Below are 19,004 nucleotides of genomic sequence, written 5' to 3'. Positions count from 1 at the left end.
CTCCGTGGCACGGATGTGGGACAGGTGGCGGAGGAGTGCTGGGTGGGACGGTGGTGGGGGGTGTGCGGGTGCAGACACACCCAGCCCTGAGACACCAGACAAGGTCATTTGATTCCAAACAATTGGTTTTTTGATCATTACAGAATATCTCTCTGGTGCTTCCTGCTCCTTCTCTGCCCTTTTTCCCAACCATGATCTTTCCATTCTCTAAATAGTTATATATTTATGCATCTATCTAAAGGCCTCTTAAAAGCTGCTATCTTATTTGCCTCCACTCCCACCCCAGCAGCGCATTACAGGTAGCCACCACTCTGTATAAAGAACTTGTCACAGAAATCTCCTTTGAACTTTCTCCCTCTCACCTTAAATGCATACCCTCTGGCATTAGATATTTTGATCCTGGGGTAAAGATATCAGCTATCTGCCCCATTTATACTCCTCATAATCTTATAAACTTCTATCAGGTCTCCCTTCCGTCCAACGTCTCCTCATGCCTTATAATCCATACGATGTCCTTGTACCTTTTTCAAAGCTCCCAAATGGGGTGACCAGAACTGAATGTAATATGCTAGACACAGTCTAACCAGAGTTTTATAAGACTGCAACGTAGCTTCTTGATTCTTGATCGCAGTACCATGACTACTAGAGGAAAACATGCTATGTATCCTATCACCTTGTGCAGCCACTTTCATAGAGCTATGGAAATAGAGCTACTTCAGTCACTGAAAGCAAGCATGCAAATACGGCAGGCTGTGAAGAAAGCTAATGGCATGCAGGCCTTCATAACAAGGGGAATTGAGTATAAGAGCAAAGAGGTCCTTCTGCAGCTGTACAGGGCCCTGCTGAGACCACACCTGGAATACTGTGTGGCAGTTTTGGTCTCCAAATTTGAGGAAGGACATTCTTGCTATTGAGGGAGTGCAGCGTAGGTTCACAAGGTTAATTCCCAGGATGGAGGGACTGTCATATGTCAAAAGATTGGAGCGGCTAAATTCTAGAATTTAGAAGGCTGAGAGGGGATCTTATTGAAACATATAAGATTATTAAGGGATTGGACACGCTGGAGGCAGGAAGCATGTTCCCGCTAATGGGTGAGTCCAGAACCAGAGGCCACAGTTTAAGAATAAGGGGTAGGCCATTTAGAACGGAGTTGAGGAAAAACTTTTTCACCCAGAGAGTGGTGGATATATGGAATGCTCTGCCCCAGAAGGCTGTGGAGGCCAAGTCTCTAGATGCTTTCAGGAAAGAGATGGATAGAGCTCTTAAAGATAGCGGAATCAAAGGTTATGGGGATAAGGCAGGAACTGGACACTGATTGTGGATGATCAGCCATGATCACAGTGAATGGCGGTGCTGGCTCGAAGGGCCGAATGGCCTACTCCTGCACCTGTTGTCTATTGTCTATTGAAATGGATCCCACGATCCCTCTATTCAATAACACTGTTAAGGGTCCTACCATTAACTGTGTACTACACCTTTACATCTGATTTCCCAAAATAAAATACCTCACAATGATTGGATTAAACTCCATCTGCCATTTCTCCATCCAGCTAATTTACTGTGTGTCCCATTGCATCTTTTGAAAATCTTCTACTCTATCCACAAAACAAATCTTTGTTTTGCCTGTGAACTGGCTAATCACCCATCCACATTTTTATCAAAATGTTTTATATGAATAAGTCATAATTTTGGTGAGTAAAAGATAGAAAAAAAATACAGAACATTTTCTATCTTAATAATATCTGAAAAGCAAGGCAACAAATAAAATACCCTTTGAAGTATAATCACTGTGGTAACCTGGTAACACAGCAGTTTAATACGACCTGGCTTCAAAGGAATATGAAGTATGGCACATGGCGATTATAAGAGAGATCATATCAGCCAAGGACAGCATTGTGTAACAGGAAGTTGTTCCTTGCAAACCAATGTTAAAATGTTCCAGTAAATAATATGCTCTTTTTGAATCTTCTGAAAAGAATTGTAACAATCAAGCTCACACAATGTAACAGCAATGCTGTGATGAATCAGTCCTGGTACTTATTAGGGGAGAGTAAAATAAATGTCAGAAAAGGCAAAGGTAGAAGGAAATACCACTAATGTGAAACGAAGAGAGTTGGGAGTGGGTTGGTGTATACACAAAACCCCAGTGTGGCTTTAAACCGTTTCAACAGTAATTTTATGTTAACTATTCAATTAAACTGCTTAAGTACTGTAACAGACACAGAGGAAGAAATTTATCTCTGCTCCCAATGAAGAACACAACTGGGATTTGGTGTTGACTTTCTCTCTGAATATTTGATTCTATTGATTTTGTGGAACTGAATTTCAGGAGGTGAGTACAACTAGCAAGCAATCTTGCACATGCTTTGCGCTACTAATAGGGGAAGAAAAGCCTGCCTATATTTATCTTACCTATTTTCCCCCTGAGGTTAGGTGAGACCAGAGCTAGAGGTCATAGATTTAGGATTTTAAAAAATGAAATATTTCTGGGGAACTTCTTCACTCAGAGGGAGGTGCATGTGTGAAATAAACTGTCAGCTTGTCTTTGTACTTCCAGGTTGACTGGCCTTAATTAATCCATTTGCCCCCAGGTGACTCGTGTTCCTGTTTGAGATCTTTGCTTCTGAAACATGTCCCACTATTGAATTTAAAAACTGACCTTTGGTTGCGAGTCTTATTTTTGCTCCCATGTTTGAATAAGCATCGGACAAGCTCCCACTACCTAAGAGTGCTCCTCATGGCATGTGTGCCTCAAATAGCCTCTGACAACCAAGTCCAACTCCTGGCCTTCTCGTGTGGCTTAGCCTCTAAACCAGGCGGAACTGTTTCTACTGACAGGAGAGGGGGCGAAGGCGGGTCCTGGCGCCTTAAAACTAGTGCTTTGGGTAGATGGAGCTCATCAGCCTGGGAAGGAGGTCCACCTAAGAGAGGGAAAACTCTGATTTCAAACCTCCGCTGCCTTGTGGCCATACCCACTCATGGGAGAGGCTTCAGGAGTAAAGCCTGAGGACAAATCCGGAGCTGGAGTCCCTAAGGCAGTCCGACGTTGCCTTCAACCTCATTCTGGCAACCCATGCGACAACACTGGTGCCAAGCTGTATCGGCCCTTGCCTTTCCCTTGGACAACAACAGTGTTGTGGAGAGGGGAGACTTGCAACTGACGGTCTTCCATACAATCTTGCCCAGGCCTGAGGCCTGGAGAAGACTTTCCAGACGCAGATCTACGGTCTTACGAGATTAACGGATGCCACTATGTTTGAAAAAGGCAAAAACTTCCATCAATCTCCAATTCTCTGGCATCTTCCCATGTCAAAAGACCATTAAGAATGGCGCAACACACATCAAAGTTGCTGGTGAACGCAGGCAGCATCTCCAGGAAGAGGTACAGTCGACGTTTCAGGCCGAGACCCTTCGTCAGGACTAACTGAAGGAAGAGTTAGTAAGAGATTTGAAAGTGGGAGGGGGAGGGAGAGGGGGAGATCCAAAATGATAGGAGAAGACAGGAGGGGGAGGATGGAGCCAAGAGCTGGACAGGTGATTGGCAAAGGGGATATGAGAGGATCATGGGACAGGAGGCCCGGGGAGAAAGACAAGGTGGGGGGGAACCCAGAGGATGGGCAAGGGGTATAATCAGAGGGACAGAGGGAGAAAAAGGAGAATGAGAGAAAGAATGTGTGTGTGTGTATATATATATATAAAACGGATGGGGTACGAGGGGGAGGTGGGGCATTAGCGGAAGTTAGAGAAGTCAATGTTCATACCATCAGGTTGTAGGCTACTCAGACGGAATATAAGGTGCTGTTCCTCCAACCTGAGTGTGGCTTCATCTTTACAGTAGAGGAGGCTGTGGATAGACATGTCAGAATGGGAATGGGATGTGGAATTAAAATGTGTGGCCACTGGGAGATCCTGCTTTCTCTGGTGGACAGAGTGTAAGTGTTCAGCAGAACGATCTCCCAGTCTGCGTCAGGTCTCGCCAATATATAGAAGGCCACGTCGGGAGCACCGGACGCAGTATATCAGCCCAGCCGACTCACAGGTGAAGTGTCGCCTCACCTGGAAGGACTGTTTGGGGCCCTGAATGGTGGTGAGGGGGGAAGTGTAAGGGCATGTGTAGCACTTGTTCCGCTTACAAGGATAAGTGCCAGGAGGGAGATCAGTGGGGAGGAATGGGGGGGACGAATGGACAAGGGAGTCACGTAGGGAGCGATCCCTGCGGAAAGCAGAGATGGGGGGAGGGAAAAATGTGCTTAGTGGTGGGATCCCGTTGGAGGTGGCGGAAGTTACGGAGAATAATATGTTGGACCCAGAGGCTGGTGGGGTGGTAGGTGAGGACCAGGGGAACCCTATTCCTAGTGGGGTGATGGGAGGATGGAGTGAGAGCAGATGTGCTTGAAGTAGTGGAGATGCATTTGAGAGCAGAGTTGATGGTGGAGGAAGGGAAGCCCCTTTCTTTAAAAAAGGCGGACACCTCCCTCGTCCTGGAATGAAAAGCCTCATCCTGAGAGCAGATGCGGCGGAGACGGAGGAATTGCGAGAAAGGAATGGCATTTTTGCAAGAGACAGGGTGAGTAGAGGAATAGTCCAGATAGCTGTGAGAGTCAGTAGGCTTATAGTAGACATCAGTAGATAAGCCGTCTCCAGAGATAGAGACAGGAAGATCTAGAAAGGGGAGGGAGGTGTCGGAAATGGACCAGGTAAACTTGACGGCAGGGTGAAAGTGGAGGCAAAGTTAATAAAGTCAACAAGCTCAGCATGCGTGCAGGAAGCAGCGCCAATTCAGTCGTCGATGTGGCGAAGGAAATGTGGGGGACAGATACCAGAATAGGCACGGAACATAGATTGTTCCACAAAGCCAACAAAAAGGCAGGCATAGCTAGGACCCATATGGGTGCCCATAGCTACACCTTTAGCTTGGAGGAAGTGGGAGGAGCGAAAGGAGAAATTATTAAGAGTAAGGACTAATTCCACTAGACGGAACAGAGTGGTGGTAGAGGGGAACTGATTAGGTCTGGAATCCAAAAAGAAGCAGAGAGCTTTGAGACCTTCCTGATGGGGGATGGAAATATATAGGGACTGGACATCCATGGTGAAAATAAAGCGGTGGGGGCCAGGGAACTTAAAATAATCGAAAAGTTTAAGAGTGTGAGAAGTGTCACGAACATAGGTAGGAAGGGATTGAACAAGGGGGGATAAAACCATGTCGAGATATGCAGAAACGAGTTCGGTGGGGCAGCAGCAAGCTGAAACAATAGGTCTGACAGGACAGGCAGGCTTGTCGATCTTGGGTAGGAGGTAGAAATGGGAAGTGCGAGGTGTGGGAACTATAAGGTTGGTAGCAGTGGATGGGAGATCCCCCTCCCACTTTCAAATCTCTTACTAACTCTCCTTCAGTTAGTCCTGACGAAGGGTCTCGGCCTGAAGCGTCGACTGTACCTCTTCCTAGAGATGCTGCCTGGCCTGCTGCGTTCACCAGCAACTTTGATGTGTGTTGCTTGAATTTCCAGCATCTGCAGAATTCCTGCTGTATTGAGAATGGCGTTTTGATTTCTTCCCTCAGTGTTTGGGGATGTGTCCCATCTGGTCCTGGTGAATAATCTATTTTAAATTGAGCCAGCTCTGCTAACTTTACTGCTATCAATTTGTAAGCTATATTGTATCATTGCTATCTCCTTAAGCTTAACTGTAACACTTTATTCTGGATTCTGCTATTGCTCTCTTGCACAGCTTCAAAGTAATGTTGCAACAAAGTGATCTGTGTGGATGACTTACAGTCAAATAAAGGTTTTCTCTACCTTGACAATACTGAATATACGACAAAAATAAACTAATTTATTTTGGAAACGTTATCTTCCCCACTGAAGACAGATGTAAATTTCTCACTTAGTATCTCACCACTGCGCTCAATTCTCATGCAATTTCTCATAACAGAGCTCACTCCTCTGTGCACTTTTACTATTTATAGATTTAGAGAACATTTTGGATTCCCATTTAGATTAAAAATTAATTTTTCCTCATTGTAAGACATAAGACATAGGAGCAGAATTAGGTCATTCGGCCCATTGAGTCTGCTCTGCCATGATTGATTTATTATCCCTCTCAACCCCATTCTCTTGCCTTCACCCCATAACCTTTGACACCCTGACCATAAATATACCCAAGGACTTGGCTTCCACAACCATCTGTGCGATGAATTCCACAGATTCACCACCCTCTGACTAAAGAAATTCCTCCTCATTTCTGTTCCAAAGGGACATCCTTTTATTCCGAGGTTGTGCCCTCTGGTCCTAAGCCCCACTATAGGAAACATGCTCTCCATCTCCACTCTATCTGGGCCTTTCAGTATTCAATAGGACAGAATTAAATTTGATTCCTCCTTGGGCACAGCTATTTATTTATTATTTATTTATAGATACAGTTCAGATCAGGTCCTTCTGGCCTTTCACAGCCCAGCAACTCATCTATTTAACCCTAGACTAATCGCAGGGCAATTTGCAATGAACAGTTAGCCTACTAACTGGTATATCTTTGGATTGTGGGTGGAAACTGGAGCACCCGGAGGAAACCCAAGTGCCTCAGGGGAGGGAACATACAAACTTAATTACAGAGGATGCAGAATTTGAACTCTGAACTCCAATGCCCCGAACTGTAATAGCGACGTGCTAACCGCCATGCGACTGTGGCACCACCCCAGTAAGGTTTGTTTTGAGAACTTAGTTTGAGTACCAATCTACTGCCTTGAGGGTGTATGATAGTGGAAAAGGAGTTTCTCTGGGAAGAGGAAAGGGAAGATGGTTCTGCAGATGCAGATACATCCTGGTACAGTCGCTTGGGAAAGTACTATGAGGGTGAATAGTTTTTGAAGGATATAAAAGGGCAGTTTCTTGGTGTAAGTAGGAACTTTCCCTCAGACTGGGTTGCGACCAGTGCTAGTGTAGAGAGAGAAGACAGCATGAAAGGTTGTTGGACATCTGTGGTTCCCTCTGGAATTTTATAGATAGGTTTATTAAGTGGATGATAAGTATTCTTCTTCTTTTTTGTATTTTATTCTTTATGTCTCTAATAAAGTAATTCCTCATAATCATGTGTACAGTACGTCCTTTGTTTGTGGACGAGAACAAAGATTTGTCACAGTGCATGCTCACAGGACTGGACCAGTGTGCGGAGGAACAGCAGACTGTCTCTGTCACGGTGGTCGCTGGCACTGACTCAGTCCGGGTGCGGAGGGTGGCAGAAGCTGTCACTTTAAGAGTGGATGAACAGTGGACTCTCATGAAGGGGTTCAACATAAGAATACCAACTGACCTCAGAAGCATAACCAAGCAACATAGTGAGACAAATCATTCTCCAGCACCCAGAAGGACTCTGCTTATAGACTCTGCAATGAAAGTCCAATTTAAAAAATCATAGCATGAGGAAAACCTGTGCCAGTCACAATTAACTTGATGAGATTAAACAAAAAGAACGTGGGCTTAACAGGTCTAACAATGAGTAAATACAGGTGCCTCAAAAACCCAGAAGCCCAAAGCTCTTCGACAAGTCGCAAAGTTCATGACAAGAATTTATTTAAAATATTGTTCCTACGCTCATATATTCTCTTTGCCTCTCCAATTTCAGTTTTCCCCTGCCCCCTAATTCCATTAAATCAGCCTGTTTCTTGCTCATACCTGTCATAATCAGCTTTTCTTCTCATTTCTATTCTTTCTTTAGGTATCCCTATCCTCATTCAGATAACAAAATAGGATTGGTAATTTGGGCTAAGTCAATATTGCGTTGAGATGGTGAAAGCTGAAATACATAAAATGGAAAAGTGTTGAGCCAATGAAAACGTAGTAATATTTCTTTAGCACGATAAAAAGTCTTTCTTACTATTGTACTTCCCTGAAAACCAATGAATTGCTTTCTTGTTCTTACAGATAACCATTAAACCCAATTTTAGAATATTAAAATTGGGTTTAATACTTGCAGTGGGACAATTTTTCCATAGGGTTGGTGGCATCTCAACTGATCAGGCAGCTCCTATGGAGGGAAAGGACAAATGCCATTTCTGGTCAAGACCTTATATATGGAATGAAAGAAAATGGGGAAATTACCAGAATAGGGCTTTTCTCTTCAGAACAAAGGAGGATGAGAGGTGACTTGATAGAGATCTATAAGATTACCAGAGACGTAGACAGAATGGACAGCCAGCGCCTTTTACCCAGGGCGACAGTGGTTAACACCAGAAGACATCCTTTTTTTGGTGAGCGGAGGAAGGTTTAGGGGAGAAGTCAGAGGTAAATCCCAAACATTAAAATATCTGTAGATGCTGAAAATCCAAAGCAACACATTCAAAAAGCTCATGGAACTCAGCAGGCCAGGCAGCACCAATGGAAAAGAGTAAACAGTCGACATTTTGGGCCAAGACCTGACTTCAAGACTGACAGGGAAAGAGGGATATGCTTGAATTAAAAGGGGGGGGGCAGGGGAAAGAAGCTAACTGTAAGATGGTGGATGAAGCCAGGTGAGTGGGAAAGGTCAAAGGCTGGGACTGAAAGAATCTGAAAGGGGAGGACAGTAGACAATAAGAGAAAGGGAAGGAGAAGGGGACCCGAGGGAAGTAGTAGGCAAGTGAGAATAAGTAAAAGGTCAGAGTGGGTAATGGAGTGTGGGAGTTTTGTTCACTGGAAGGAGAAATCGATATTCATACCATCAAGTTGGAGAAACCCAGAGAGAATATAGGGTGTTGCTCTTCCACCTTGAGAGTAGCCTCATTTTGTCACGTCAGAAAGGAATGTCAGTTTTTACGCAGAAATTGATGTGTTTGGAATGCACTGCTGGGGGTGCTAGCCGAGGCCAATATATTAGAGACATTTAAGAGCCTCTCAAATGTCCTGAATGTAAATGAAAGGAAAATGGAGGGTGATAGACTGTATAGGAGGGAAGTACTAGATTGATCATAGAGTGGGTTAAAATTTCAGTGCAACAGTGTTGGTCATAATGGCTGTACTGTGCTGTATTTTTGTATGTTCTATGTTCTGAGAAGGCAGAGAGGGAACTGACAGATGAGATGCAGATCCAGGTGAGGGGGTGATAAGCTCATGAAGGAGGGAAGAGGGAATAGAAATGATGTTAAAAACTGGGAAGTGATAGGTGGAAGAATGTGATGGGGTTTGAAAGTGGAGCATGGAATCAGTGACATAAATCTCCATGTGCTGAAGTGCGGGTAGCACATAGAATAGGGAGGGAGAGCCCGAGGGAGAAACAATTCTTTTCTTGCTTTATTTGTTAATATCAAACCGGACTTTGTTTATTCGTCTCCCGAGTAAGAAGAAGGGACGATATTTCTCAGTGAGATTTTAGGTAATTGTTGGCATTCTGACCCAAGAAAAGAAAGTAAATTAGTAGTAAAAACAAAGTAAATGAATTAACCAAGTGAGAGATGGGTTAAGAAATCATACACTACAGAAAGTATTCCTAAGCCTTGTTTCCATGGCAGAGAATTGCTCTAGTTGCTACAGGCAACAATATCATAAATGGACTCACAAATTTATTTTCTTGCCTGTACTATTTGCAAAACAATAAATATTTGACTGTTTTTTTTTTCTTGTGACAGAAATAAACTTCTCCCTGCATGTTGTTATGTACCCTGTATAAAGTATGATCCAGAACCACATTTCATGATGCTTTTGACAGATCAGTGATCTCATTTCAGTGTTCTCTGAAAGCACACTGACAGGGAGAAATCTGTTGATATCCAGAATCAAACAGGTCCATTTAGGAGAGGATCAAGGATAGATGATGTTAGAACAAATATAAATGTGACCAACTCAAAATCATAATTGTAGATGCCGGAAACAATACAGAAAATACTTGAAACTCTCAGCAGATTGCCATGAAAACTAAGTTGTTTTCACATTTTTCCATTCAGAGTAACAGGCGTCATCATGGCAGGTTATCCTGCTTTCTCTTAATTGCACAGCGTTTCTAGCATTTATTGCATTTGTTTCAGAAACTCATGCCAGAAGTGATTTATTTTGTCTTCTCACACAATAAAGATGTACACTTAGTGAAGTAAGATGGTATGGATTCTTCATTTACATTTTATTTTATCATATCCCATCACCAAGTTTGAAAGGAGAAAGAATTTTATTTAGATAATGCCTTTTATTTCTGGGACCATCTCAAAGCACTCCAACAACTAGCCGAGGATCTTTGAAGCATAACGTGTGACAGCTAATTTGTGCAAATCATGCTGTTACAAAAAGCAAAGTGATACACCAGATAATCAGTATATTAACAATATTCAGTTGGATATAAATATAGGCTGGATTCTGAGCTATTTTTTGAAATATTGCCATGTTTTGTTTCTACATCCACCCTGAACATTCAAGTGAGGTTTAATATCTTCAGTAACATACCTTCAGTACTGCATAAGAACTTAAGAAGTAGGAGTAGACTCATTAGCTCATCATGCCTAGCTTACCTTTCAATAAGATCCCAGTCTGGACCTTCCATTATATTTGGCACTCTCCGAAGGATCAAGGATCAACTTTATTTGCCATATACATTAACATGTATTAGGAATTTTATGTGATTTGTTGGCATGACAGGCCGGAATAAACAACATCCGACAATTATTAAGAATAAGGAATCATATAAAAATGACCAATGACACGACCGTGGTGGGTCTCATCAATAAGAAATATAAGTCAGCATACAGAGAGGAGGTGCAGCGGCTAACGGACTGGTGCAGAGCCAACAACCTGTCTCTGAATGTGAATGAAGCAAAAGAGATGGTTGTTGACTTCAGGAGAGCACGGAGCGACCACTCTCCGCTGAACATTGATGACTCCTCCATAGAGATCGTTAAGAGCACCAGATTTCTTGGTGTTCACCTGGCGGAGCATCTCACCTGGTCCCTCAACACCAGCCCCATAGCCAAGAAAGCCCAGCAGCATATCTAATTTCTGCGAAGGCTGAGAAAAGTCCATCTCCTACACCCCATCCTCACCACATTCTACAGAGGATGTATCAAGAGCATCCTGAGCAGCTGCATCACCGCCTGGTTCAGGAATTGCACCATCTCGGATTGCAAGACCCTGCAGCAGATAGTGAGGTCAGCTGAGAAGATAATCGTGGTCTCTCTTCCCGCCATTACAGACATTTACACTACATGCTGCACCCGTAAAGCCAACAGCATTGTGAAGGACCCCACACACCCCTCACACAAACTCTTCTCCCTCCTGTCATCTGGCAAAAGGTACCGAAGCATTCGGGCTCTCTCAACCAGACTATGTAATAGTTTCTTCCCCTAAGCCATCAGACTCCTTAATACCCAGAGACTAGACTGACATCCATATCATTTATTAATATATTGTAATTTGTCCTCTATTGCGCCTATTGTCTTGTTTATTATTTATTGTACTGCACTGTTTTGTGTACTTTATGTAGTCCTGTGTAGGTCTGTAGTCCAGTGTAGTTTTTGTGCTGTCTCACGCAGTCTAGTGTAGCCTTGAGTTATCTCACTTAGTCTAGTGTAGTTTTCTGTTGTTTCAAGTAGCAACATGGTCCTGGAGGAACGTTGCTTCATTTTTACTGTATACTGTACCAGCAGTTTATAGTGGAAATGACAATAAAAAATGACTTGACTTGACTAGCTCAGAGTTTAACCTACAGATGTGAAATCCATAGAGGATCACCAGACTCTATTATTGAACAAAAAAAACCAGAGGATGACATGCCAAAACACCACAGCCAAGCAGGAAATATCATAGCACTTGATGTTGGGACTCAGCCTTCTAGTAATGATTTTGTGCGAAGAATTTGGAGCCCTGGAGTCCAGCTGGTCGTCTATGTAATTCTTGAAAATTTTTCTAACCCAGGAAAAACATTTCTTCCATTTAGTAAGCTATATACAAGAGCAGTGTTGAACTTTATAAATTGTGCAGAACTAACAGAGCTTTATCTATCTCTTGTTCTGCCCTTTAACCTTCTATTCCTTTAAAAATTTTCCCTGAATATAATGAGCACTCATCATCATCACTGTCATTATGCGCCATGTCCTATGAGAAAGGCAATCATGGTCTTCTGTGAATCCATGACCATGACGGTTTTTGACAAAATTTTTCTACAGAAGAAGGTTTGTCATTGCCTTCTTCTGGGCAGTGTCTTTATAAGATGGGCGACCCCAGCCATTATCAATACTCTTCAGAGATTGTCTGCCTGGTGTCAGTTATCGCATAACCAGGACTTGTGTTGTGCACTGGCTGCAGACACGACCATTCACCACCTGCTCCCATGGCTTCCCATGACACTGATTGGGGGACTAAGCAAGTGATACACCTTGCCCATAGGTGACTTACAACTAGCAGAGGGAAGGAGCATTTTACACTTCATTTGGTAGAGTCATATTCCCCACCCCATCACCAAGCCCTAAGATAGATGTGTTTAATAATGGTGCTGTCTTCAATGGTTCCTTAAGTTTGTTATAGCTGGTGGTGGCAGTGGGGACAAGCTTCCACTACTTATTAAATGCTCCCAATAGTGTGTGCCTTAAATAGTCTCTGGCAACTAAGTCCAGCTCTTCGTCTTCACGTGTGGCTTGGCTACTAAGCCCGGTTCATCAGATGCGTGGAGAGGAGCAGCTTGCTATATGGGCAACAGTTTGCTCTCCATATTGTACTGCCCTGGCTTGCATATCTTGACAGCTAGGACACAACCTCCATGATTGACCCTTACCAACAGAGGTCTCACTTATGTCTTCAATGCAATTCTTTATGTAGCCAATCAAAGATCTCTCATATTCATCAATGTTAATATGATGGTATTCTGCAGTCACTTCCCCGAACATGTTCTTGTCCCTGTTTTCAAAACAGTCCCACAATACTAAGGTTGCTCCTTCAAGCTCCTGTACCTCCTTCCCAACTGTAGTAACATAAAGAGGGTATGATCTGGATGTTGGGGGTCTTTAATGATCGATGCTGCCTTCTTGCTAGTGGAATGAAGTAATGCTTTACACCTCCTTTGGTAGAGACCTATCTCCATCCCATCACCATGGTTAACACTGCAGGATTATATATTCATGGCCCTTGTAACATGAAACAAAGCATCTGTTAACTAGAGGAACAATCTCCATTCAAAATAGACAGAGGTTGAACTAAATCACTGCAACTGCCTCAGCAAATGATTAGAGGCAGCTGGAGAGCAAATTTGAGGAAATTGTGCATCCTTCTTAGCTGAATAAAAGGAATGTTGTATGAAAGGAAAATTGGGAAGAAAGAGGAAACCCTTATGGATTTTATTCCTTCTCAAGCTCATCGAGCAATATAGGGAACAAGCATGGACAAAGACCCTTTGGCCGCCCAGTCAGTGCTGTCTGTCAAAAACCCGTTTATAGTAATTGTCATGCTCCAACTGAACAGCATCAAGCATTCAATACAGGAGTCTGATGGTTGAAGGGTAATAACTGATCCTGGACCTGGTTGTATGGGACCTAAGCTACTCCTTTCCAATGGCCTGGATGAAGGTGGTCTTTGTTGATGGATGCTGCTTTCCTGTGGTTGTATTTCTTGTAGTTATGTTCTGTGATAGGTAATGCTTTGTCTGTGATGGACTGATATTAAAGAAGGCTATTCAGCTCAGTGAGTATATACTGAGTCTTTTCATGTCATTGGCTTCAGAAAGAGTAAAAGGAAACTTTCCTTGGTGGCTATGGAGAAACCTAACCTCAAAATTAGGGGGAGCTTAGAACAATATCTTATAAAACTTCGGAAGAATAATATGATGTCACGGTCCTGATCGGTTATTGCCTGGGTCCCTTTAAATTTACTTTGTGTCAGGATCAGGACTGTTGACTCCTTGTTTTCCTTAATTCATTGTTTCCCCGTGTTTCTTGGGCTCTGTAATTAAAGGCACTTGAGTCTCAGCTGAACGAACAGTATTTAGTGTCGGGCTTACAGCTAATTGGGGCTAGATCATTATCGGACATCACCGAAACAAGTGTGAACAAATCACCCTGCCAGAACGAGCCAAGTTACATCGCCGGAGCCACTCAAGTCTTTTCCCCGAAGCGAGTGCCAGTAGGTTGCCTCGCCGGAGCCAGCTTGTTAAGTTACCTTGCCTGATCGAGCCACTAAACTACCTCACCGGAGTGGGTCCGTCAGGTTAACACACCGGAGTGAGACTAGAGCAGCTGTCTGTAGTTCCTGGGCCGCGTCAAGGTCTTGCCACTATTTGGATCTATTTAGTGTCAAGGTATGAACTGTCTATCATTGTGTGGTACAGTCTCTTCATGTCCTCTTCTCCGCTGAGTAGCTCTGGCCGTTTTGCCGCGACTCTGAGTTAGGAACTGACTCCTTGTGTCCTCATCCCTGCTGGGTAGGTCCGGCCGTTTGCCGCTACCCTGAGTGGGGAACTGTCTCGTCTTGTTCTAGTCTCCACTGAGTAGGTCCGGCCATTTGCCACTACTCTGAATTGGGGAATCCTGTCTCTCAGTGTTCTGCGTCCTGTGTCTAAAAGAGGAGTCCCAGCTCTATGTCCTGTACCGAAGGAGGAGCCCCAGCTCAGTGTTCCACGTCCTGTGTCTAAGAAAGGTCCAGGCTCTGGTGTTCCGAGTTCCAAGCCCAAGTCCGGGTCCCGAGTTCCATGTTTCGAATTTCAAGTCCAAGTCCAACTCTAGCCACAATTATTCCCACTTCTGTTCTGATCTCCCTCTGAACAATCTTTGCTTCCCTGCTTCCCTAGCAATGATTAATAAACTCTATTCTTTTTAACGCTACAAAACGTGTTTGTGCCCGGTGTTTGGGTCCACCCGTGCTCCGCACTTGTGACATATGATGCTTTGAATAATAGCAGATCCAGCTGCAAAATCAAGGTATTCAATTTTGAAAAAAGAACTTTGACCAGTGACCAGTCCAACGTTGGAAGTTTTGAGAGGACAGGATTTCAATCAGGTCGACTACCTGAATAGAAAAGGCAGCAGTGGGTCGCTATGCCATCAAAGAGCTTTGACCAGCAACCAATCGGCATTTGGGATTGATAAGCAAGAGCAAATTAAAGGCAGGCAGTGGCAAGCACAGTGGCCATCATCTCATGGGACAGCATCTGAGCAGGCAGAGTCAGGGTGGTGATCTTGAGTCTTTAGCTCTTCGAGGCTTCAATGAAAAGAGGCCTTAGTCAGAGAATGCAAAAGAAAAGAAAAGCTCCAGTTTAAGTTTTTTTTTCTCTTCCCTTCTCTATATCTACTCAGCTAGGACAGTAGTGATGTCAACCAGGACAGCTGAATGCTCCTCTTGCGGGATATGAGAAGGCAGAGTCCCTGACGACTAATTATCTTCAGGAAGTGCACTTAACTGCAGCTTCTATCAATCCGGGTTAAGGAAGTTGGAGCTGAAACTGGATGAACAGATTATTCAGGAAGCTGAAGGGGTAGATAAATAGGACATTTAGGGAGGTAGTTACAACCAAGTTGCAGAACTCTGGAAACTGGGTGATAGTCAGGAAGGGGAAAGGGGTTAAGGAGCCAGTGCAGAGTGCCCATGTGGCCTAATACCCCTCAACAACAGCTGTATCACTTTGGATACTGTCGAGGGGCTGACCTAACAGAGGAAGGTCACAGTGGTCAGGTCTCAAGCACAGAGGCTGGCTCTGCGAATCAGACGGGAATGGGCGAGAAGAGGAACACTGTGGTGATAGGAGATTCATTAGTTAGGGGAACAGACAGGAGATTCTGTGGGCAAGAATGAAATTCCCGGATGGCATTTTGCCTCCCGGGTGCCAGGGCACAGGATATCTCGATTGAGTCCTCAGCATTCTTAAGTGGGAGGGTGAACAGCCAGAAGTCATAATCTATGTAGGTACCAATGACATGGTTAGGGCAAGTGATGCGGTCCTGCGTAGGGAGTTCAGTGAGTTAGATGCTTAGTTAAAGGGCAGGACCTCCAAGGTTCTGATCTCAGGATTGCTAACGGTGTCATGTGCTAGTGAGGCCAGAACTAGGAAGATTATGCAGTTTAAGGCATGGCTAAGGAATTGGTGTAGGAGGGAGGACACAAAATTTTTGGATTATTGGGCTCTCTTCCAGGGCAGGTGGGACCTGTACAGAAGAGACGGTTTTCACCTGAACTGGAGGGGTACTAATATCCTAGCAGGAGGGTTTGTAAATGCTGCATGGCGGGGTTTAAGCTAGAGTTGCCGGGGGTGGGAACCAGAGTGCCAGAACAGTCAGAGGAGAGGTTATAGAGGCAGGTATTCGTAAGACGTCAGACAAAGTTAGGAATCAAAATGTGGAGCATGGTGTGACTACTCTCCTAAGCTGTGTAGTTTTCAATGCAAGAAATATCGTAAGAAAGGCGGATAACAGAACCGAAGATGAGGTAATTGGTTACAAACAGAGGCAATGTGTTGTGAGGAAAGGGTGTTGATAGGGAAAAATTATAGTCAACAGCATAAGTTGCAGTGTAAAAGGTGGACAGAGTTGAACAGGGTGAATACAGGTCTCAAAGTGTTATTAGATAAACCTGTAGCACTGTTGCAGATTGGCAAATGTGATGTCGTAGGCATTACTGAATCATGCTGAAAGAAGATTATAGCTAAAAGCTTGATGTCCAAGGATACGCATTGTATTAAAAGGACAGACAGGAAGGCATTGATCTGTTGGTGAAAAAATGAAATCAAATCATTAGAAATAGGTGACATAGCATTGGAAGGTGCTGAATCATTGTGGATAGAGCTAAGGAACTGGAAGGGTAAAAAGACACTGATGGGAGTTGTACACAGAGCCCCAAACAGTAGCAAGGATATGATCTACAAATTACAATGGGAGATAGAAAATGCATGCCAATAGTCATGGGGGATTTCATCATGCAGGTAGAGTGGGAAAATCAGGCGGTGCTGGATTCTAAGAGGAGGACTTTCCAGAGTGCCAATGAGATGGCCTTTTAGAGTAGCTCATGGTTGAACCCACTAGGGGATCAGCTATTCTGGATTGGGTCTTGTGCAATGAACCAGAACTGATTAGAGAGCTTAAGGTAAACAAACTCTTAGGAGAAGTGATCATAATATGATCAAATTCAACCTGAAATTTAATAAGGAGAATCTGAAGTCAGATGTATCAATATTACAGTAGTGTAAAGGGAATTAGAGGCATGAGAGAGGAGCTGGCCAGAATTGATTGGAAAAGAACACAGGCAGGGATGATGGCAGTGCAGCAATGGCCGGAGTTTTTGGAAGCAACTCGGTAAACACAGAATATATACATCCCAAAGAGGAAGAAATATTCTAAGGGAAAGATGATACAACTATGGCTAACAAGAGAACAAACAGAGGATGCAGAGGGGAATCAAAAAGTCAAGGAAAGAGGACCAGGTCGAGACAATGGAGACTTATGGAGAAGAGGAGTTTTCCACTTGGACTGCACATGGACATACCTGACCAAAACTTTTCCATGGAGAGCTTCCAGACCGTTCGGGCTGACCAGAAGTGCACTGAGAGCGGTAAGTGTAAAGGAGTTGGGGGCTTGCTGTTCTGGTTAACAACGGATGGTGCAATTCTGGTCATATTACGATTGAGGAACGTGTTTGTAGCCCGGATATTGAACTTTTTTCTGTTGGACTCCAGCCATATTCCACTGAGATACAACACTGGGTGTCATGGGAGGTTGTTCCTGCCTGTGGCCATTAAACTTTGCAGCTCCTCCCATGGAGGGTCAGACACCCTGAGTCAATAGGCTGGTCCTGGACTTATTTCCATCTGGCATAGTTTGCATATTGTTGTTTGATTGTTTGTGGTTTTTGTATTTCTATATTTATGCTCTATTCTTGGTTGGTGCAGCTGTAACGAAACTCAGTTTCCCTCAGGATTAATAAAGTATGTCTATATGTCAAAGCCAAAGAGAGGGCACATAATAGAGCAAAAATTAGTGGGAAGTTTTGGGAAGCTTTTAAAAACCAACAGAAGGAAAGTCATTAAGAAAGTAAAGATGGAATATGAAAGTAAGCTAGCCAATAATATTAAGGAGGATACCAAAAGTTTTTTCAGATACATAAAGTGTAAATGAAAGGTGAGAGTGGATATTGGATTAATGGGAAATGATGCTGGAGAGGTAGTGGGGGGGGGGGAACAAAATGATGGATGAACTGAATAAGTATTTTGCATCATTATTCACTGTGGAAGATATTAGAAGTATGGTGGAAGCTCTAGGGGTCAGGGGTCATGAAGTGTGTGCAGTTACTATTATTAGAGAGAAGGCTCTTGGTAAACTGAAAGATCAGAAGGTAGATAAGACTCCTGAACCAGATTGTAAACATCACAGGGTCCTGAAAGAGATAGCTGAAGAGACTGTGGAGGCATTAGTAATGATCTTTCAAGAATCACTAAATTCTGGAATGGTCCCAGAGGACTGGAAAATTGCAAATGTCACTCCACTCTTTAAGAAAGGAGAGAGGCATAAGAAAGGAAACTACAGGTCAGTTGGTCTGACATCAGTGGTTTGGAAGATGTTGGAGTCAATTATTAAGGATGAGGTCTCAGGGTGATTGGAGGCACATGATAAAGTATGTTGTAGTCAGCATGGTTTCCTAAAGGGAAAATCTTGTCTGACAAATCTGTTAGAATTCTTTGAAGAAATAAAAAGGAGGATAGACAAAGGAGAATCAGATGATGTTGTGTACTTGGATTTTCAGAAAGCCTTTGACAAGGTGCCAGGCATGAGGCTGCTTAACAAGCTAAGATCCCATGGTATTACAGGAAAGATTCTAGCATGGATAAAACAGTGGCTGATTAGCAGGAGGCAAAGAGTGGGAATAAAGGGAGCCTTTTCTGGTTGGCTGCTGGTGACAAGTGGTGTTTCACAGGGGTCTGAGTTGGGACCAATTGTTTTTATGTTACACATTAATGGTTTGGATAACAGAATTGGTAGTTTTGTTGCAAAGTTTGCAGACGATGTGAAGATAGCTTGAGGGGAAGGTAGTTTTGAGGAAGTAGAGAGGCTACAGAAGAATCCTAGGAGAATGGGCAAAAACTGA

This window comes from Mobula birostris, chromosome 5, assembly GCF_030028105.1.
Source record: "Mobula birostris isolate sMobBir1 chromosome 5, sMobBir1.hap1, whole genome shotgun sequence".
Lineage (NCBI taxonomy): Eukaryota > Metazoa > Chordata > Chondrichthyes > Myliobatiformes > Myliobatidae > Mobula > Mobula birostris.
Note: the sequence above shows the minus strand (reverse complement) of the source record.